This window comes from Mustela nivalis, assembly GCF_964662115.1.
Source record: "Mustela nivalis genome assembly, chromosome: 4".
NCBI lineage: Eukaryota > Metazoa > Chordata > Mammalia > Carnivora > Mustelidae > Mustela > Mustela nivalis.
Window position 1 is genome coordinate 22921735 of NC_139023.1, and position 22138 is coordinate 22943872.

Sequence of the window (22138 nt, forward strand, 5' to 3'; positions counted from 1 at the left end):
CCTTTTCCCAACATGCTCACATCTATGCACACACACACACACACACTTGCACACTCAAACACACCCATGCTTATACTCACAAACAGACATGCAGACAAACAAAACATTTACACGGGTTACAGAAGAGTTTAGAACAGTACATCAGGGGCTTGGTCATCGGTCCTGGATGACTTTGGCTCTTAGAAAGTACCTCCCCCCAGTCTCTGCCCCACGTCAAACCACTCTGTGGTGCTACTGTAGTCTGGACAGCAAGCGAGACAGGTGTGTGGAGGCTCAGCCCAGTGCTTCTACGACCCGGCTAGAACTTCACAGTGGGAACAAATGCAGGGTTTCCAAACCTTCCAAACCAAGCCAATATGAATGGATTCCATCTCCCATAACTCTTGGTGTGTGCATTATTTAATTTTGGTGGGTGTGGGAAAGGAAGAGAATCTAATGTCCTTTTAATTTTTAATGTCAGCACCCTACTTAAAAAAATTTTTTTTTAAACTCTGAAGACCTGATTCCTCAGTCCTCACCTTTCCCCGGCTTACTCTCAGGCAAAGTTAGCCAATAATCACAAAAAACCAAAAGGATTATGATGATTCACTTTTCTCTTTTTATATTTCATTGAAATTTTTCCTTTTTTAAACATGTATTATCTCACTTAGAAGTGAGAACTAAAAAAAATCACCAAATTAGAACAGAATGAGAGAAGAGTTGAGTGGATCTGTCTGCCTACTACTAAAGCAGCTCATTCAGGGAAGCTGGGGAGAAGGATTGCCAGATCCCAATAACAGACCATTTTAATCATAAGAAGAGGAATTTTAAATATGTATGAGCAAAAACAACCCAAAAAAGTGCAAAGAGCTACAGCCTCGAGTATAAACCAGAGAAGCTGCAGTACTCAAGGAACCCAAATGAAGGGATCTGGATTATCATATTAAGAAAAAAGGACAAGGGCGCAGGGGTGGAGCAGTCCGTTAAGTATCCAGCTCTTGGTTTTAGCTCAGGTTGTGATCTCAGGGTCATGGGATCAAGCCCCGCTCAGGCTCCATGCTCAGAGCAAAGTCTGCTTGAGACGCTCTCTCCCTCTCCTCCTCCACCCTAAGCACACACTTTCTCTCTCTCTCTCTCTCATATAAATACATCTTTTAAAAAAATAAATAAATAACAAAGGACATTCTAGCTTACTGATCTTGCCACTCCATGTCAAGGAAGCCGCCAGGTTGTTCCGTAGGCCTGGTAAAAGTGTAGGGTTATGGGGCACCTGGGTGGCTCGGTGGGTTAAGCCTCTGCCTTCGGCTCAGGTCATGATATCAGGGTCCTGGATCAAGCCCCACATCCGGCTCTCTGCTCAGCGGGGAGCCTGCTTCCCCCTCTTCTCTCTGCCTGCCTCTCTGCTTACTTGTGATCTTTCTGTCAAATAAATAAAATCTTAAAAAAAAAAAAAGTGTAGGGTTATGCAGGCATTTCCCTCCATAAGGACACCCAGCCAAGTGTGCTGGAGGTGAACGAAGGCACTCGCCATGTCCCAGCCAGGGGCTCCAGCACAGGACGGTGTCTGCCTGAAGGAGGGGCAATTTTTTGGACTATGTACAAGGTTTTGAATCATGGGCCCATGGGGCCGCATCTGCCTGGAGAGGACACTGTAGGATAGCAGATTATGCCAACTCCAGAATATGCCATGTTAGCACAAGGATTATTTTGAGCGGAAGGCCACTGAGAAGGAGATACAAGAAAAGCTCTCAGCCCTTCCCTTCTTTGCCTAGAAGCAAGACAAACATTTACAAAGGTATCCTCCCTCCCTTTCTACCAGGAAGGACAAAAGTTAGGGACTGGAGACAACTTAAACCATTATCAGCCTAGATATGGCACCAAAAGAATCTATGTAACAAGCATTACTAACTAGCTTTTATCTTTCATTAGTTTCTCTCTATATTTGCCTTCCCGCAATTTGCCACCCCTAGAATTCAAAGTCCTTTTCCTTTGTCTTGTCGTGTCTCTAAATATTTATTGTTCTGTTCCTAGATGGTATAGAAAATCAAATTCTAACCATCCCTAAAGTTATCGCCTCTGAGTACTCCCATCCTAAATGTGATACACACATTAAATAACTAGTTTTTCAGGGGCACCTGGGTGGCTCAGTCAGTTAAGCATCTGACCCTTGGTTTTGGCTCAGGTCATCATCTCGGGGCTTGTGAGATCGAGCCCCCCGATGGGCTTGTGTTCATGTGGGGTTTGCTTGTCCCCTTCCCTCCCCTCTGCTCTTTCCCTGCCTTGCATGATTGCTCTCCCTCTCATTAAAAACATAAATAAAATCTTAAAAAAATAAACCTTTTTCCCCCATTAATCTGGTATTAATCTGTTTTTGTTTTTGTTTTTTTTTTGTCAGTCTAATTTAGAGAGTCCCAGGTAGAGAACCAAGGAGGATAGTGAGAAAAACCATTTTTTTTCCCTTACAACACCTGTCCCTCATTCTCAAAGAGTATTCTGTTTCAAGAATTAGAAGATCTATAGCCCCGTACGGAGTTAAGTACTAGGTGATCTCAAAAAATGTAAGGAGGAGGATTGGAGGGACTAAGCATGCACACTCTCTCAGTATCAGGGTACCCCTGGGTTAGGAGGTGAGGCTAAGGTGAACGGAGCCAGTGTAACCCGGAGAGTCCCAAAGAGCCCCGTGCTTGCTCTAGTGTTTTGCTTGTACTGTTTTAAACTTCTTGGTTTTTGAACAAGGTGCCTCACATTTTCATTTTGCACTGGACCCCACGGATTAGGTGGCCATTCCTTAAGGTAAAGGTGGCACAGTAAAGGGCTGAGGATTTAGAAACCGCTCAATGCTGCAGCCTCTGGGAGCACAGTTCAATATGCAACTCTTGACTCGAGGGAGAAGGGACAACGGAACCTCAAGAAGCTACTGACCAGGCCCGCCTATAATCCGTGGGCTGGTAACAACAGAGCACCCAGGGCCTGCTACCAGGAGTGAGCAGCTCAGGGCGGTTAATTTTGTAACCTAGTTGTTCCTCCTGCAAGTATGAGGATTTGGGGCCCTCAGAGGATTACTCCCAGGTACCAAATAAAACAGTACTCCAGCTCAGTGATGGTCCCCTCCATCCTATGCGGGGATGCTTGACTGCTAGCTCAGGACAGCAGGAGGGAGAAACAAAGAGAAATTTCTTCACTGACTAGTTTGATCACAGACACTTCTTTTAAGAATGACAAAATCTGATTGTCGGATTCACCTGCCCTCCTCTCCTTCTCTATTACTCTTCAGCAGTTTTATCCTTCTCTTTTAACTTTTTAAACTATTTTTTTTTAAAGATTTTATTTATTTATTTGAGAGAGAGAGACAGTGAGAGAGAACATGAGAGGGGAGAAGGTCAGAGGGAAAAGCAGACTCCCCACGGAGCTGGGAGCCTGATGCAGGACTTGAGCCCGGACTCTGGGATCATGACCTGAGCTGAAGGCAGTTGCTTAACCAAATGAGCCACCCAGGCGCCCAACTTTTTAAACTTTTATTACAATGTGCAATACTACCAAGGCTATTTTTTTTTAAAGATTTTATTTATTTATTTGACAGAGATCACAAGTAGGCAGAGAGGCAGGCAGAGAGAGAGAGATGCAGGCTCCCCACTGAGCAGAGAGCCCGATGTGGGGCTCGATCCCAGGACCCTGAGATCATGACCTGAGCTGAAGGCAGAGGCTTAACCCACTGAGCCACCCACACACCCCAAGGCTAATTTTTTGATAGGAAATATTCAGGAAACTTCATTAAGATCATAAGTATCCCCCCACTATCAGCAATGAGACAAGTGATTAGAGTGAAAATAAATTCTTTTGAAATTTCAAAATGATAGCACAAGTGAGGTTTTAAGACTTAGCCTACTTTATCTCCAAGTGATAGAATTATAAAGAATTTTTAAAAAGATTTTATTTATTTATTTGAATCTTAAAAAGGGGGATACACCTGGGTGGTGCAGTTGGTTAAGGGTCTGACTCTTGATTTCGGCTCAGGTCATGATCTCAGGGTTGTGGGATCCAGTCCCCTGGTTGGGCTCTGAGCTCAGTGGGGAGTCTACTTGAGATTCTCTCTCTCCCTCTGCACTCCCTCTGCTTGCAGGGAGAGAGAGAGCACACACACGGGCCCACAAGTGCAAGCAGAAGAAGGGACAGCGGGAGAAGGAGGAGCAGGCTACTCACTGAGCAGGGAGATAGACGCAGGGCTCCATCCCAGGACCCCAGGATCATGACCTGAGCTGAAGGCAGATGTTTAACTGACTTGAGCCATCCACGCGCCCAAAATAGAAAGGATTTTTTTTTTTATCTTCTTTAGATTCTTATTTATCTTCAAAATGTCTCATAATATTTTATGATTAGAAGAAACAAAAATTCAAAAGGTTTAACCTGAGTAAAAACTATTTTCACATATTTTAGAAAGATCTTTTTCCATATAAACTACTGATACATTATGGTTTTTTTTAAGATTTTACTTTTTAAGTATTCTCTACACCCAACACGGGGCTTGAACTCATGACCCTGAGATCAGGAGTGACATGTTCTACTGACTGAGCCAGCCAGGGGTCCCTAAACTGCTGGTATACTAATTAAAAATCAAATTTACCTATTCACTAAAGCTGGATCCTTAAGAACTTCTACTTGGCACTACTTCGATAGCTTAGCTCAAATTGCTCCATTTTCTCATCTTTGAAAGCCTGGGAAAGTCACATAATTTTTCAAATGTGGGGATTGAAAAACACAGAAAAAAGAAAAGTAAAAATCATTCATGATCCAGTTGGTAGGAAAAAATAAAATAAAAGCAAAATATCCCTCAACCCCAGTTTTCTTATATATGAACAAACTTATCTACAATACACTTTTTAAAATAAAAGGGAGATATACAATTTTCATCTTTTCACATGAAAGCATATCATGCACATCTACATTGGGCATCACATACACACACAAATACACATGAACCTTGTTCTTCTTAATGGCTATCTGAACCATGATTTATTTCGCCAATTCTCCTATTGCTGAGCAATAGATTGTTTCTTACCATTGCAAATATGGCTTCAATGAATATGTCTATATATGCGTTTTTATATACAGTGCTATTACTTCTGAAAAATTATTTTCTTAAGTAGGCTCCATGCCCAGTGTGGAGTCCACTGTGGGTCTGGAACCCATGACCCTGAGATCAAGACTTGAGCTGAGATCACATTGGACCCTTAACCAACTAAGCCACCCAGGCGCCCCTACTTCTGCACAATTCTTAAGAGTGTTATTCTTCAGTTAAAGAGAACAGACATTTTAAATTTTAAATAAATGCCATCAAATTAGCCTCTTACAAGGTTGACCAATTATACTCTCATAACATAGGAGTACCCCATTTCTCGCATCCTTTATTGCATATAACATTATCAGTGTTTTCCAAATGCTCTTAATTTGATTCCAAAAGAAGTTTTTTCATTCACATCCCAGAACATCTTTTCTTAAAATTTTTTCGCTTGTGGGGCGCCTGGGTGGCTCAGTGGGTTAAGCCGCTGCCTTCGGCTCGGGTCATGATCTCAGGGTCCTGGGATCAAGTCCCACATGGGGCTTTCTGCTCAGCAGGGAGCCTGCTTCCCGCTCTCTCTCTCTCTGCCAGTCTCTCTACCTACCTGTGATCTCTCTCTGTCAAATAAATAAATAAAATCTTTTAAAAAAAAAATTTTTTTTTCGCTTGTGAAACTTCTGTAAATGTGCTCATATCCATGCCTACGTTTTCACTGTCTCTCTTACTGTTTGCTTTTATACACTTCATGGCTCAGCGCCCCCCACTGATGTCAGCTGAGTCCCTTCTTCATGAGGCCCGGGGCTGAGGCTGCCCTTACACTGAAGGGACAGTAGCATCTAAGAACACAACGGCTTCATTAGTTAATTTAATCTTTCATTGCTCTCACATGCTAGAAAGAATAAAAGATGCCATATTGCATGGAGCAGTGGGTGTGGTGCATAAACAATAAATCTTGGAACACTGGGGGGGAAAAAAAAAGATGTCACCTGTTACGAATGACCCAAAGTATAAAGTTTTAACAGGGCTTTGCAGTGTTCAAATACCAAGAGACAGCTTAGTGAAAAGCAACACACCACAGCATACACAACCATGAAGTTATTTTCTTCATTTGAAAAATTTCACGTGTACACAGAGCAGTAAGAATCACGGCACTCCGCATCACACTGTGAGCAGCCTTAAAGAGACAGAGCCGTCCACTCCCACCAGAAAACTTGTAATAACTGCACAGAACACTCCTATCATCCTTTGTAAAAATACCTGGATGTGTTATAAAACAAAACAGAATAAAATTTATCAAAAAATGACAAATATTTGCTTAGAATGGTGAGTTTGGGAGATTATTTTTTCTCTTCTTTAAATTCTCTAAGTGGTATTTTAATTTCATCATTTAGAAGTGAGTTTTAATTCTGAAATTAGAGTGGTCATGGTTGCACAACTCCATGAATGTACTAAAAGCACAGAACTGTATACCTTAAAAAGGTAAATTCATGACATGTGTATTATTTCTCAATAAAGTTGTGATCTTTATAAAAGTAAAATTCTAAAGTTAAAAATACTGCATTGCAGGGGCAGGCAATATATGGGAACTCTGCTTTCTGTTCAATTTTGCTAATAAAACTAAAACTGCTCTAAGAAAATAAAGTATATTTTAAGAAAGTACTACGATGCGGTTTTTAATTTCCCACTATTTTATGTTAAGAATTCTGGAAGGCAGTAGAATACATAAAAGTTATAGCATAGACAAACCTCTTTGCAACCCCTTGTTCTTGGCCACAATATCTGATAAGCAGTTGAATGTGGCTTCTTAAAGGATCAGTGAAATTTGTGTCAGCATATTCAAAAAATTCTGTGTGACTTTGATCCTAAGGCAACTTCTTGAGCCTGTGTAGTAGAGTGATCTATGCTTCCACTACACTTAGTAGAATTAACAATATTAAGATTGAGAGGGACAGTATCTTAGATATTCATTCTTTCTCTTTCTACTCTGGCTCAGGTTCTGGAGTCCCGGCTGAAAACTGCATTGCGTTGAACTATTTCATATAAAAAAATTAAGTTCTAGGTTAATTAAAAAGTCACTAAGAATAAATTGATTCCATTTATCACCAGTGTACTCTAATGGACAAGAACGCTCTGGGGACTAGCTATTCTTTAGAACTTTCTATTTGAAGGCTAAGCTAAAAAAGGGAGAACTTACAAATATTGCATCTAAAGTGCTAAACAAGAAGGCATAATAATTAGTAAGATATAAGTGAACTGTTCTACTATTAAAAAAAGGATAAAAATAGACTTCTGAATGTTTCTTTAATTTTTCAGTTCTTCAAGAAGATACATAAAAATAAAATCCATTTTTATTCCCAAATGATGAATGGAAACAAAAGAATATTTCTATGTTATGGCAGTCTGGTATATGGGATCTTACAAGTTTAAGTTAACTCCAAGTGTTATAAAATCTGTTGTTGAAAGCTCAGGTAGGAAAACGCTTCATCCTGAAAAGAAACTTGAGAAATCCTCAGAAGAAATCCTTAAATACTGGTTAGATTTCAATATTAGGTTCTTTTTAGCTAAACCTATTTCTCACACCTAAATTAAGGTACTGCTAAGAACATGAAACAAGACTGAAACAATATTTCCCGCAGAATTTCACATTTCTTCTTTTAGTTTGCTACCTTGATACAAGTCTTTTGGGGGGCTATATCTCGTTCAACTGACTGTGTTTTCAGATCATCTTCCCATGACCATGTAACTTAGAAGGGACATCTGTGACTGGAAATCAACTTTCGTTAAGGATTTCTTTTGCCCACTATACATCAAGCTGTGGGGACTGACCTTCCCAAACTGCCACTCTGTTCTGAAAGAGGTGAGAAGGATCCCTGAAAAAATGCAAACAAATAATAACCCAGAAGCTGAAAAAATACGAAGGAATCCACCTGAAGAATGAAAAAGGCTGGAGACTTTTGACTGAACTTAGGTGATCTATGGCTGCTCAGGTTTTATTAAATTTGAATCACTACCCATCAAAACAAAAACGAGTCACCTAAGGTTAATACTTTGGTCTCATTTTAAAGTATATTATTTTCTCTATGCCTTTTATTTTCCCTTCAACTTCAAGGGTACCAATCCTCTATTCAGTCTTGTTTTATTGTCTTTTTTTTTTTTTTTTTTTTAAGTCAGCAGGGGGAAGGGACACATTTTCTTGTTCTATTTTATGGGCACTAAAAGGACATGGCCATGGCTCTAAGAAAAGTGTTACTTGTGAAGTCATATAGAGCACAATGCCTGGCACAATTAGATAATAAACTCGCATTAAGTAGAGAGTGAGAATTCTGCTTAGTGAGGTTCTGTGATCTACTTCATCACAGGTGCAAAGCGGTTCAGTGCATACTGTTTTTTCCTATTTCCATATTAACTACTACCTCCTACCCCATCTAAGGGACATTTAGACAAATATCTTGCTGTATTACAGGAGAGTAGGAATGAGACAGATCATTATGTGTCTGTTTCTTCCCTGATTAAATGCCAGAGTCAACTTCTAATGTCAAAGACCTACAATAACACAAATACGCTCTGGGGAAGGTGCCTTGTCCTACCTTCTGTTCGAGGCTCATGGTCAAATGGACTACATAATTTCTCATGATTTAAAGAAATAACAGCTTATAATGAAGCCTGGTTTATTTGGAGTTTGGATAAGAAATACTTGAGAAATCAACTTTATAATCACAGAATTGCGAAGATGAGCCACACGGCAAAATAAAGCTATGGTTTCTAATGAGGTAAGATAATGCTGTCAAGGGAGCCGCATAATCAAGGAAAAAAGAAAAACATTCTCCCCTGCCCCCACCAAAAAACTTACCCTAAACAATAAGGAACTAGGAAGGCCTAATAGATTTCTTTGTATCCTCCCTTAGGGATACAGTAAAAGCTTTATAACGTGAGTCCCAGAATATTACTCTGGGGCCACACCCTCACACACTGGCAAGCCATACTGGCCAGAGGGCCTGTGTTGTTGAGTGGGGGCAAAAAGGGAAAAAGAGAAGTTCAGTGCAGGCATAATGCAGAATGTCTTCCAAAGCTCTCATTTTCCCTAATTTTGATTTCTACTTTCCCAAAGAGGAAAGTTTATAAAATCCAAATAAGCTATTTTAAACCTATTTTTCTTAAAGGAGAGAAACTGCTCCAGATAAAACAAAACAAAAAGACATAACACCTAGGAAATCCATCAGCAAGAATGAATTCGTATACACAGATCCTTTATATCTCTGCCAAGAAAGGTGGGGTAAATCCAATCACTGTTGGTTTCCATGTACATCATTGGAAAGAATTTTGGGAGAAAAAAATGAAATGAGAATTTAAAGTCAAAATATTCTGATCACTAGTAGTAAAAACAGATGTATTTTAGGGCTCCTTCAATGCAATATATTATGACAATTCCTATTTATATGGTATTATTGAAGGATGAGGTTAACTAAATGTTATTCCTTTCAGTATCCAAAAATAAAAGCATTTTGAACAGAAATTTTTCTATAATACATTGTATGTACATGATTAGAATATAAACTGTTCCTGGGGTCTCAGGGCCATTGCTATTAGTTTCAAGGCAATAAAGTGATGTCTTAAAGGACGCATTCAAGATGGTCTGTTCCTATCAGTGCCCTGGTGCCTTAAAACATTTCTGTGCCCATTTTATTTTTTTTATTTTTTTTTTGAAAGATTTTATTTATTTTATTTTGACAGAGAGAAAGATCACAAGTAGGCAGGCAGAGACAGAGGGGTAAGCAGGCTCTCTGCTGAGCAGAGAGCCCGATGTGGGGCTCGATCCCAGGACACTGAGATCATGACCCGAGCCAAAGGCAGTGGCTTAATCCACTGAGCCACCCAGGCGCCCCCTCTGTGCCCATTTTAAAGTAAGTATTCTGCCTCCTTCTTTCGTGTGTTTAACTGTCACTTCTTACTAGTTGGTGAGTCTGATTCTCATAATTCCTTCTCCTTTTAAATCTGTGCTTCGTGTGCCTGTGAAAGAGTAGATTAAATGATCTAGCAGGATAGAACTGTATGTATAGAGAGAATCACTGGGTGTCAGGCAGAAGTCTAAGAAGCTCCCCCCGGAGTTTGGAGGATGAATGGCATCTGTTTTAGCTGCCTTTGCTTTGCTGTGTTCCAGGAAGTTGAGGTTACTGTACAAGTAATTTATGGTTAAATCCGAGTAGTTCTGTACACTAGAAGCAGTAAGGAGAAGATGGCTTTTGTCTCTTTAATTTGCCGCTCAGAGTAGCCACTCAGTACCGTACCTGAAGCAACAGCACCCAGAGTCTCATTATGGACATTCTGTGTGAGTTTAATTTCCTCCATGGCCATGAGTTTGTTAAACGTTACTGAAATTAAAAGTACAGCATACAATCTGTAAGAGCAAACTTACGAAATTGTAAAAAGCAAACAAAACCACATTCATATCATCAATTCTGTCCTATACCTTCCACTTCAACGAAAGAAAACACATTACCCTTCATCATACGGATGCGTATAATTTGTAATAAAATGGAATAGATGGGGGAAACAAACTGATACCTGTAATAAAACACTAAAATTATTATTGCATTTCACAGTCTATAAAAACGGCACATTGACAGAATTACAGTCTCCATTAAACTGCTGACCCCTGCGAAGGGGGAGAAATTTACTGCACTCCTCACACCTGAAAGGGAAAGGTAGGATTAGTTCATGGAGGCTTTCCCATTCAGTATTAATGGAGTCAGTGTTTACACTAGAGGAAGCTACAGAACTCCCAAACTATGAAGAAGAAAACTCTACCTTGTCAAATACACACCTTCCCACATCTTATCTCTTCTGTATCAAAATGCTCTCTGATATCCAAAAATTTGTATTGTTATTATAGCGTAATTTCTTATAATGTTTTTAAGCTAAAAGAATAGTAGGCTTATAAAATACAACAATAATCATGATAATATTTTCTTTTGTTCCCATACTATTTTCCAAGTAGTTCAACAAATTTTGCAAATATTCGTTCTCACAGAGGTTGTTTATTAGGAAAAAAATAATCTTGGATTGACAAACTAAGGCAAAAATGATTTTTGAAACATTTAAATTTATATGAAGGTTGAATGTTATTCTCCTGCTTTGCCAGGTATAACAAGTTTCCATTTTAAGTTCTATTTCTTTACAAAAATCAAATTCTATCTGCTTTTCTAGCTATGCCCATAGCACCCATCTTCCTACCTGGTGAAAGTAATCACCTAAACTGTCCTAATACCATAATGTCTTTTTTTCTTTTTTAACTTTCTTCTACTTTTTCAAATACTAACCACATTTTTTATTAAGTATTACTTTCTCTGCATTCCTATAAATTTTAAACTTATATAAATTTAAAATTTTAAACTTAGATAAATTTAGAATTAAAAAAATAATTTTTTTAAATTTTTAAACTTCTGATCTCTATAATTTATACAGCTTTTATCATCTATTTCTTTCTTTCTTTCTTTCTTTCTTGATCTTATTTATTTGAGAGAGAGAGAAAGTAGAGGGAGCAAGAGAGAGCATGAGCAGGCTTGAGAGACAGAGGGAGAAAGAAAAGTAGACTCCCCACTCAACAGGGAGCCTGATGTGGGGTTTAATCCCAGGACCCTGGGATCATGACCTGAGCGGAAAGCAAGTAGTTGACTGATTGAACCACCCCAAGATGGCCACTTTCTAATCCCCAGAACCTGTAAACATGTTACCTTACATAGCAAAGGGGCTTTGCAGACATGATTAAGCCAAGGATGTTGAGATGAGAAGATTATCCTGGATTTCTGAGGTAGGCCCAGTGCAATCACAATGACCCTTACAAGAGAGGCAAGAGTGTCAGGAGTCATAGGAAGAGGGATGCTGACAGAAGCAGGGGTCAGAGAAAGACTGGAAGATGCTAGTAAACGGGAGACTATGGCACCTCGAATATGCCATTTTCGCATATTGATTATTTTGAATTAAAGTTACTTTAATTAGTAGTAGTAGTAGTAGTAGTCAGTAGTAGTCAGTAGGGGTAGTCAGTGCAAGAAGGACACTCTTAACTCTCCTGTGTGTCCCCCCTGGAAGCAGGAAATAAATCTCTCATGTGAAGGGTACCCTCCAAATGCCAGGAAGGTAGAAGATTCAAAACTTATTACCTCAAGACTTCCACACGTTAGCCAGGGAGGCAAGTTAGGGCCAAGAAGCTGTATAAACAACCTTGGTTACTTTTTCCCTAATTTGGTACCCCAAACCCAGACCTTTTTGTTCTGTCAATTCTTCACAAATTTATTGTCTGTCTAAGAGGTGCAGAAGCTTCCTGCTCTGGTTACTTCTCTGAGTCTCGTGTTTTCAGGGGGCTCCAGGATGTATGAAACCAAATTTGTTTTCTTTCCTGTTTATCCATCTTATGTCCATTTCATTATTAAACCAGGCAAAGAACCTAGAAGGAAACATTTTTCCACCCCCTACACTACATTGCTGGCCTTGAGGATGGGAGGAAGAAATCAGAGGTCAAGGAAGTAGGCAGTCTCTAGAAGCCACTGAAAAGGCAAGGCAAGGGATTCTCCCCCTTGAGCATCCAAAAGGAACATTGCCCCACTACCTCATTTTAGACTTCTGACCTCCAGAACTTGCATTGCTTTCAGCCAGTAACTTCAAGGGAATTTGTTAGAACAGCAAGAGGGAACTAATATACATCTTCAGAAAATTATCAAGGTTTTTCTGGTCAGATAATTTTGGGAAACATCATTCACTTTATCTCCCTCTCAGTGCCTACAATTTAGAAAGTCCTACGGTAAAGAATCCTGTTTAACTTTGTTTAACTAAAATTTTCCATAAGTTCTGACCTTAGACATTTGTACGGGCTATTGAACTGGAACTTACTTTGGGAAACAATGGTTTAAGGATTTACGCTATGGACGATGGCATCCAGAAGGATGCCGACATTCACTAATCTAGACTGAAATTCCATCCACTGATGCCATTTCAGTGAATTATTATTGAGTGTCCATTATAGCTCTTCATGTAACAGGTACTGGAAGAGGGAAGAAGGGACGAGATATAAAGACAAAAGAAAATATTACTGATTCCAAGGAAATTATCATTTCATATGGGATATAACACATTTACCCAAAAGTATAAACCGGGTAGAAAATGTTATGTTCTGTGTGCATTACAGGGGCAGAATGAGCTGTTATGGAAGTCTGGAGGCAAGAAAATGAGTAATTTATGGGAAGCAAGGGGTGTCAGAGAACGAATTATGGAAGAGCTGGCATCTGATTTTGTCTTTGAAGGCCAGAAAGGCTGAGGGGAAGAGAGAGAAGAGAAGGAGCGCGTTTCGGAGTCGTGGCACCGGGTGATCACAGGCACTATCTATCCCGGAACTAGGCAGTTCCCTACTGGGAAAGGTAAGACAAACCTTGGTAAGCCACATCTTTGTCTGCGCAATCATCAGAAGTATAAATTGGTGTACCAGTTCCAGAAAATTCTGAAGTCCTTATAGAAACACCAAAATTTATGGCAAATAAACGAACATCAAATGACATGTTTTTAAAATACACAAGTATTGGGGCCCCTGGGTTTCAGCTCTTTGGGTAGAAGATCTCAGCTCTGGTCTTAATCTTGGGGTCATGGGTTTGGACCCCATGTTGGGCTCCTTGCTAGACGTGGAACCTCCTAAGAAAAATAAATAAAGTAAAATACAGTAGGGGCGCCTAGGCGGCTCAGTCAGTCATGTCTTTGGCTCTGGTCAAGATCTCCAGGTCCTGGGATCAAGCTCAGTGTTGGGCTCCCTATTCGGCGGGGAGTCTGCTTTTCCTTCTCCCTCTGCTCATGCCCTATCTCTGTCTCTCTCTCAATAAATAAATGAAATCTTATAAGACATAAGATATAGAATCTTATCTATAAATAAGACATAGAAGTATATATAACCAAATACTTAATATAAAACTTTATCTTATGTGTTCCTTTTGGGGTATCTTTCTGCATCAAGTGGACTTTCTGAAGTTCCTTAAAATACATACTCAGGGGACGCCTGGGTGGCTCAGTTGGTTAAGCAGCTGCCTTCGGCTCAGGTCATGATCCCAGCGTCCTGGGATCGAGTCCCACATCGGGCTCCTTGCTGAGCAGGGAGCCTGCTTCTCCCTCTGCCTCTGCCTGCCATTCTGTCTGCCTGTGCTCGCTCTCCCCCCCCCCCCTCTGATAAATAAATAAAATCTTTAAAAAAAAAATTTTTTTTTAAATACATACTCAGTAAACTTTAGACTAAAGATGTTTTTTTGCTTTTCCTGGCTAATCTTCTAGTGGTAAGGGTGGCTTTCTTGATTGTTCCTTGGACCCCTAAACCTCAGTTCAGAACTGGAGTCACCTACTCCAAAAAGTTTCAATACCAACTCAGCATGAAGACTACACGCTAATAGTAAATGCTAAAGGAAGACCATCCCTGTGCTACTTTAGCTTCCTGTTTGGTGTCAGTTTTAGTCTCCTTGGGAGCAAAAACTAGCTCACTGTTCGTTCTTTGTAAGCCGAGACTCCAGAGCAGGGGAGGCATTCAACACACATTTGTTGAAATGGTGAAAGGATTATCAGAGTGAAATCTTGGCTCCACTCAAACCGATTTAGAAAAAGAACTTTTTTAAACGTTTATTTCAACACGAAGAAGAAAGATTAAAACACATGGTAGTTTAGAGATAAGGAATTCAACAGAATTTTTTGGTGGGGAGTGGCCTTTAGCTCCTAGAAGAAACAGGCTTATCACTTTCTAGAAAAGATGCCTATACTGTCCATGGGCTTGATCCAGAGATAGTGGCCAACCACGGAGTTATTTTCTGAAGTTTCATTAGAGAAAGAAAGGGCAGGATTTAGAGGATCACAGCCTCCTCCCAAGAAACATATTCACATAGGTGTGACCTCTGGAGATTGTGTGCCCCCACCCCGAGCCCCATTTGTCTGGCAAACACCTTCTCATCTTTCAAGAGGGCTCAGATGACACCCCTGGGGAGGCCCTGCGGCTGCCTTTGGCAGTTGTTCACCCTGCCCTTTGTGTTGCCCAGCACTCTGTGCACAACTCTCTCAAATATCACTAATCACATTTTATACGGTTATCTGCTTACATATCTGAATTCAATTCCATAAAGTTCTGCTAGGGCAATGTTGGATTCAGAGGCTCCAGGGCAAGGACTCTGGCCTTTAGAAGCTACCTTCTTCTCCGGAAGACAGACAAGTATACAACTACTTCTAATGCTCGGCGACCGCAGGAGGACATGCGTGGAGGGGAGACCAGGGGTGGGAGGGCAGGGTCAGAGTTCATACTCTGGGCCCTCCGCACAGTGCCTGGCACAGGACGAGCTCCACACATGTCAGTGGAGGGAGGGAGACAGAAAGAGATGAAAGAAGAGGGAGGAAGAGCGATCAACAGAAGTGCCCCAGCCCATCCCTGTCGCTGCTCTGTGATGTCAACTCATTGGTTACTCTCCAGCTGGTATTCTCAGGTCCCTGGAAGATATTTTGGAGCAGACAGTCGATGCCTCAGCCACACCTGGCGCAGAACACACTCACGATAACCACCATCTGAGGGCAGCGAGTCGTAATTTGTCCTCCATTTAACGGTCCTGCCACTCCCAGGGGATCTGCCCGAGAGAGACTTCCAGAGGTTGCATTTGCTGAAAGCACTAGCTCTATGCCAATTTAATTCTCGAGTTCTGCATCACTAGACCAGCAGGATCTTTTGCTCCTGCAAAAAGATTTAACTAGAATTTGGGTCCCCTCAGAACCTTGTTTGCCATCCAGCTGCCCCTTTCTCTGCCAGCTTCATCTCTGCAACCTACCTTGGGTTACTGTGGCAGAGAGAGAGAGAGAGAGAGGAATCTCAAGTCAGGCCCCTGCTGCCTGCATCCCGAGGCCTCCCTGAGCAGCCTCTGTTCCAGGGGGGAGAGAAGGGAGGTGGCAGGATGGTCAGCCTCCTCTACAGATGACAGTGTAAAGTATTTCTCAAATTTTCATCTTCAACGGCTGGTATCATTCAACTCCCCGGGGGGAGACTACGCTTTGTTGCTTAGCTAGCAATATAATCTCTAGCTATCCCGATGCCAAAGTATCAGTTACAGGTTCATCTGGATGATGGGATAAATTGGGGTTCAGACCACTAGACAATGACACAAACTGGAGGTGGGGGGAAGGATGCCAGAGGGGACTGGCCGCCGTCCTGAAGTCAAGCTGAATTCTTCAGATCCTCCCAAATTAAGTAACATTAACTTAAATCTAAATTGCGAGTTATCTCATGAAGAGAAACCCACCCGCAGCAGAAGTGAAGCAGGTATTCCTGAAGAGCGTTTTTTTTTTTTTTTTCCTTCGAGGGCCTAATCAGAGAGACATTAATACTCTGGCAGCACCCCAGCTCTCCCACTGTTATGACAAGAGGAAACTGATATAAAAATGACTTGTGTTTAAAAATAAATGTTTTACCAGACACAAAAAGTCACATCCTGTATGATTCCCTTTATATTAAATAGCTAGAATAGATAAATCCCTAGAGACAGAGAGCAGATCGGTGGTTGTCAGTGGTTGAGGGGAAGGAGAAATGGGGAATAACTGCCTAACATGTACGGGTTTTTTTAATTTGGGGGGCGGTGAAAATGTTCTGGGATAGTTGCTCCACACTGTGAATGTACTAACGGCCACTAAATCATTCACTTTAAAATGGCTAATTTGGGGGTGCCTGGGTGGCTCAATGGGTTAAAGCCTCTGCTCTTGGCTCGGGTCACGATCTCAGGGTCCTGGGATCGAGCCCCACTTCGGGCTCTCTGCTCAGCAGGGAGCCTGATTCCTCCTCTCACTCTACCTGCCTCTCTGCCTGCCGACTTGTGATCTCTCACTGTCAAATAAATAAATAAAATATTTTTAAAAAATAAATAAATAAAATGGCTAATTTGGGGGCACCTGATTGGCACAGGCAGTTAAGTGTCCTACCCTTGGTTGCGCCTCAGATCATGATCTCAGGGTTGTGGGATCAAGCCCCCTGAGCAGCCCCACGTCAGGCTCTGCACTGAGGGGGCAGAGTCTGCCTCAGATTCTCTCTCCCTTGCCCCTCCTGCCCATAAGCACATATGCTCTCTCTCCCAAATAATAAATAAATAAATCTTTAAAATGGCTATTATTATGCTATGTGAATTTCACCCGAATTAAAAAAATAAATGTTTTCTAACTGAAGGCCTCAGTGTTTCTCATTTCTCAACCATTTACCACTACTGGGAAATAAGGAGGATTTTATTCCCATTCTGCAGTGATAAGAGGGATTAAGTAGGCCACTAAATTCTAATACTTGTCACCTTTAGGCCTTTCTTGTGAAAAGCCTCGTATTTTCCCAGAATGTCTGCAGCAGGGAAGTAATTCAAACCAGTGACCCCTGACTCGGTCGGCCCTTGACAATTAGCAGCAGCCGCTGCAGCAAGAGCAGCAACTGTTTCTCTGCCTTACGAGGTGCCAGTCAGGTCCTCAAAAGTCGGTGGGGCGCACCTGTGTTCACTGACCTCTGAGCCCGCCCCCCACGCCAGACCCAGGGGACCTTGCCGCATTCTGGGCAGTGGCCAGCTGTGGTGGGGACGGCAGACAAAGACTGTGGATCATTTTCATTCAGTAGGAAAATATGAAGACCTAACTCTTTCAGGAACAAAGAAAATCGATTTTAACAGAGTAGAAGCATCTTTGGAAGAGAGGCAGTTTTCCCTTTTGTGATTCTAAGAAGAATATATGCTTCAACACACAGATCCAAGCCAGTCAGCTGTTAAGTGAAAAGTGAAGCCCAAGAACTTGGGAGGAATAAATACATACTGAGAAAAGAGGTAAAAAGAAGGGGACTTGAAAAGAAACTACAAGACTGTCACCACAAATCATGGGTAGCAAGTCTCTAAAAGCAGAAGGGGGCCTGCCCTCTCTCACCCCACACCATGCAGTCAGGGCCATGGACAAGGAAGCCTCGCAAGCCCTCAGCCAAGTAACTTTCTGAACCACTGAGTATGTCTTACATTCTACTTCTTGACATAGCTCTAATTTTTCTGTTTTGACCTTCTGATCTTTTTTCCAACCACCCTTTGTCTCACCACCCAGACTTAACACTTAGCTTGAGGATTTGTTTTTCCTTGAGCAGGATCTAGAGATTCCTCTACACTGCCTTTGGTGGTTTTGTGCACATTTAACCTGACCCAGGGATGTCACCCTCATGACGTCATGGAAAAGTGTTCAGTGCTGTTTTGGTGTACCCTTCCTTTTCTCAGGTGCATCCTTCAAGACTAAGACTAAAAATAAAGCTCTAATGCTGATTTCAGGCTCACAAATGGCCAGACAAATTCAGTATTAAGAAAGAATTTTTTTAATATAATGAGAAAGGGAAATATATTAAATGCTCTAAAAATCCCCTAATTCTACTATAATATGCCAACTGACTCAATCATATATTTTCCTATGTTGTATAAGAAAAACCCATGTAGGGCGCCTGGGTGGCTCAGTGGGTTAAGCCGCTGCCTTCGGCTCAGGTCATGATCTCAGGGTCCTGGGATCGAGTCCCGCATCGGGCTCTCTGCTCAGCAGGGAGCCTGCTTCCCTCTCTCTCTCTCTGCCTGCCTCTCTGCCTGCTTGTGATCTCTCTCTATCAAATGAATAAAAAAAAAAAAAAACCATGTATTGTCACAAAATGTTCTACACACCACAGAAATTACAGTATTAATTTTCTGGGAAAATTCTGAAAACAGAGAAATAGCATCTGTTTCCTATGTCTTGTAATGCTATGGAATGAAATGCAAAATGGGAAGTGGGTTACGGAGGAGGCATCTACCTTCCCTTTGATAGGAATGCTGAGATAGAGCATCAATTTTTTTTTTAAGATTTTATTTATTTATTTGTCAGAGAGAGAGCGAGCAAGAGCGAGCACAGGCAGAGTGGAAGGCAGAGTCAGAGGGAGAAGCAGGCTCCCTGCGGAGCAAGGAGCCCAATGTGGGACTCGATCCCAGGACACTGGGATCATGACCCGAGCCGAAGGCAGCTGCTTAACCAACTGAGCCACCCAGGCGTCCCTAGAGCATCAATTTTGAGCTATCTTGAGGTTAAGCAGTACGGACAGGGACTGCAACGCTGCAGTGTGCAGTTCCTGTCCTCAGCCAGAACTGTCCCTGTCACCTCCAACTTCACATCCCTGTCACAGGTGCGCACTGACCTGCTCTTCTGCTTACTGACGGACTCTGGGCAAGTCACTTATGCTTTCTGAACCTGCTTCTCCGCTAGTATGATGGGAAGAATAACACCTACTGTTAATTATTATTACGGGCTATTAATTTTTATTATGAGTAAAAATGTGCCCCCCAAAAGATATACTTAAGTGCTAACCCTCAGTACCTCAGAATGTGAGCTTATCTGGAAAGAAGGTGAGATCATACTGGAGTAGGATCCTGAATCCAGTATGCCTGTCATCCTTCTAAGAAAAGGAAAGACAGCCCTGGGAAAACACCAACACACAGGGAGAATGACATCGGAAGACAGAGGCAGAGTGATGTGATGTGGCACCAGACCCAGGAAAGCCAAGGATCGCTGGCCCCCACCACACCTATGAAGGGGCAAGGAAGGATTCTCCCCTTTATGTCTCAGAGGGAGCACTGCCCTCTCTCCTTTTTTTTTTTTTTTTTTAATTACACTCAGTTAGCCAGCGTAGAGTACATCATTAGTTTTTAATGTAGTGTTAAACGATTCATTAGCTGCATAGAATACCCAGTGTCTCTCTTGATTTCAGACTCCTAGGCTCCAGATCTGTGAGACAATACATTTCTGCTATTTCAAGCCACCTACTTTGTGGTACTATGTTACAGTTGTCCTAAGAACTAACACAGTGGGAGAGCGATAACTTATTTGGTGTGTGTGTACGTGTATGTATTTTAAATGCAGAAGAAACACACAGAAAAAAACCAAGTAGGCAGGAAGAAAACAAGGTAACTTTTCTTACGCATTTGAAGTAAGGAAGTGACATTTTCTCTGGAGCTGACGCTGCATCTCTAAACTCAGCCTCCCACTACTGTCCTGTCCAGTCTCAGCGCCAGCTCATCGGCCTCCTGGCTATGACCGAAATAGCCCACCTTGTTCACTCCTTAGGGCTTTTGCTTCACCTGCTTCCTTTGCCTAGAACATGTCCACGGGGAACTGTGACTTCCTATCTTTCCTCAATGAAGCTGACCCTGGATGTTCCATTTAACACTACAGTGTGTACTCCTGCGTCACCCGGCACCTCCAAGTCCCCTTAGGTTTTCTTTCTCTTGTTTCCATATTCTTACTGGCTTCTAATAGCCTAGTACTTTATTTATTTCTCTATTACATGCATTATTTATTATCTGTTTCCCACGATGCTAGAACATAAGCTCCACGAGGGCCTAGATCTTCATGTTTTGCTCACTGATGTGAACAAACACCTAAAACAGTACCTGGTTCATAATGGGTACTTGACAAAGATTCTTTAAAACCCATTATTTATTTTTAATTAACCACTTTATGAAGCTGTACGTGCACACTATAAAACATTAGAAAAATTAAAAACTTCAAGTTCCCACCATCCAATAATATCTTCCAAGTTATGATAAATCAGAATGGTTTTCATCTTCTTTTAAGTGACTGCCTAAGGAATTCTGTCTTTTAAGGCAAAATGGAATGGATAACATCCATCTTACATGACTTGGTGCATGGATTACATGAAATAGTGTATCTAAACACTTAATATAATGCTCATACAGATATTTTCTTTCCTTTGATCTTGTCTTTAACTTTCATCCTTTGCCCCATCTTCTAAAAAGTAGTAGGTACTTGAGACAAAAGAACAGTACAATGTTGTTCTTATGGGGGAGGGGGTGGGGGGGTCTCCTACACCCGGCACTCAATATGGAGTCCCCAAATTCACAGTACCAAGTTCTATGGCCCAAATGCACCATGAGACACAAGGTCACTAACTATTCCACAGAATTTTATAACAGCAACAAAAGAATAAACAGTGATAATTACATTTTATATTATATCCTCCCATTTGCAAAAGCTTTTCATATTAATTTTTTTTATACAGATGAAAGAAAGGGGCTCAGAGAATTTAAGTGATGTGGCCAAGTTTATACAGCTGCTAAGAGCTGAGAATTAAATCTAGAATTAGAAGATCCTCAGCAACAAGGATCTTTTAACTTGACAGTGAAATGTATACTATCCATTTCTAGCATGCCATTCACAATAAATAAAATGTTCTTTAGTACTTTCTCCATAAGCTACTTCCTTCCCCATCCTCTAAACAAATGACTTACCTATCTTAACAGCCACACGTCCTTTCCTTGCTGGGTAACTCTTCACCAAAATTTTCTTGTAAGAAGGAGATCAGTGGTTAAGTGTGCCAGGAAATGGAGTACATTGCTGAGAAAAACCTGGGAGTCACTGCTCTTGTGAACTGTTGAGAAAAAAACAAAACATCAAGAGCTTTATATCTTCAGTTCTCTTGGGAAGCCTCAAAATGAATCTCTTTTTCATTCCAGCAGAACTCGGTACAAAGGAGTGTTTTTATTTTTTTTCCTGAGGTTTTAAATTAGGTTTCATAAAATTAAAGTTCCTTAGCCTAAATTTATTCTAGTGCCTTAAAAGCATTTATTATAAATTGTTTGTACATTTGAAGGGACTGAAAGCATCTTCTCCATGAATACCAAGGTGCCCAATCCTTCTTACATACAGAATTATCATATTTATCTTTTTAAATTTTATTTTTTTCAGTGTTCCAAAGTTCATTGTTTATGCACCACATCCAGTGCTCCATGGTAGTTTACCCAAAATTCAAGGAGCTAGAAGATACTAATTCAACCTAGCAGAGAATTAAAAGCCGTAATCATTGGATTGTTCCCTACCCCAGAGGTAGCAAAAGGCACCTTTTTATTCAAATACCAATCACAGAGTTAATTTAATGGGCTCCCTGTGGGTAGGGCATGCACAATCTCTTAAAAAACATACCGGAATGAAAACCGTCACCCGGTGACCATAGGTTTTAACTGAAATGGATGTGGGAAATGTCTAGGAGACACTCCCCCCGCACCCCCCCCCCCGAAT

The 22138-nt window shown here is 41.2% G+C and overlaps 1 protein-coding gene across 4 annotated transcripts in view; it reads right to left on the reverse strand.

Moving 5' to 3' along the window:
- The window catches only part of CRACD (capping protein inhibiting regulator of actin dynamics), a 272503-nt gene that overhangs the window by 117400 nt on the left and 132965 nt on the right, over window positions 1–22138 (reverse strand). For all 4 annotated transcript variants that reach the window (XM_082728635.1, XM_082728636.1, XM_082728634.1 and 1 more), the window contains exon 3: window positions 21352–21481. The gene's annotated coding sequence lies outside the window, so the exon portion shown is untranslated. The remainder of the gene's footprint in view (window positions 1–21351; window positions 21482–22138) is intronic.